Genomic DNA, 991 nt, shown 5'->3' with positions numbered 1-991 from the left:
GCTCGACGAGAAACGACTCGGGTCGAATCGGATCGGCTAAATCGTCGATTAGATCGAGCGAACGCGTGCGAATCTCGGCGAAAGGGGACAAAGGTGGAAGAGGAGATTGCCTGAAAGCGGCGAAGGGGTTAAAGAGCGGTGAGTCGGGCGATCGGTGGATCATCGCCGGAGGCAACGACTCCCCTTCGTACGCGGCGCAGCGAACGAGGAGAGATAAAAGAGCGAGACGCGCATGTACGATGACACGTACACGCCCACAGGGTCCGCAAACAACCCCGTGAAAGAGATCGTTCGCCTAGGCGGGATGACACGGGGGGTCTCTCTCGTCTCGCACGCGCCGACAAATTGTTTGGGCCGAGTCGGTTAGTCGCGCGCGCGGCACAATGGAACGCCACTTGCCAAGATCCCAGCTACGCCTCCTCCCTCGTTACATTACATTACATTACATTACGTTACATTACATTTATCTCTCATCCGTACGCTTTTATCCCTCGGTCACCCTTCGCGTCCCTCCAACCTATCCGGCGACGGGCTTTTGTCGCTATGGTAACACCGCATCTCGCCACGTGACCGTCGACGGTCGACCTTTTCCTTCTCGTTGCTTCTTTCCGTCGCCAACGCACACCCCGTCAATGCGCGCAGCATCTCGTCGTTAACTATTCAACGCGGAGCAGCTCGCGCCGCTTTTTAACTATCGCGTCGATCGCGGTAACGGCCCCGTGGAAAGCGATACGAAGCGATTGGTTTCTGATTTTCGGAAAGTCGGTCGTTGGCTCTCCGTAACGCCGCGCGGCTAGAATTCTTTCGTTCGGTTTATGACGATCCGTGTCGCGATCGCCGGGCAAAATCTGCAATTACTTTGGAAGAACGATCCGCTTCTCGCTCCCTCGACCTCCCTCTCGGTCTTCTTTTTGCGAATAACGCCGTCGGACCCTGTAATTCGCGCGGCTTTTAAATTGCCCGCGGCAGCTTTGCCGAACGTTTAGGCAGC

This window comes from Bombus impatiens, unplaced genomic scaffold (assembly GCF_000188095.3).
Source record: "Bombus impatiens unplaced genomic scaffold, BIMP_2.2 scf_0548, whole genome shotgun sequence".
NCBI lineage: Eukaryota > Metazoa > Arthropoda > Insecta > Hymenoptera > Apidae > Bombus > Bombus impatiens.
Note: the sequence above shows the minus strand (reverse complement) of the source record.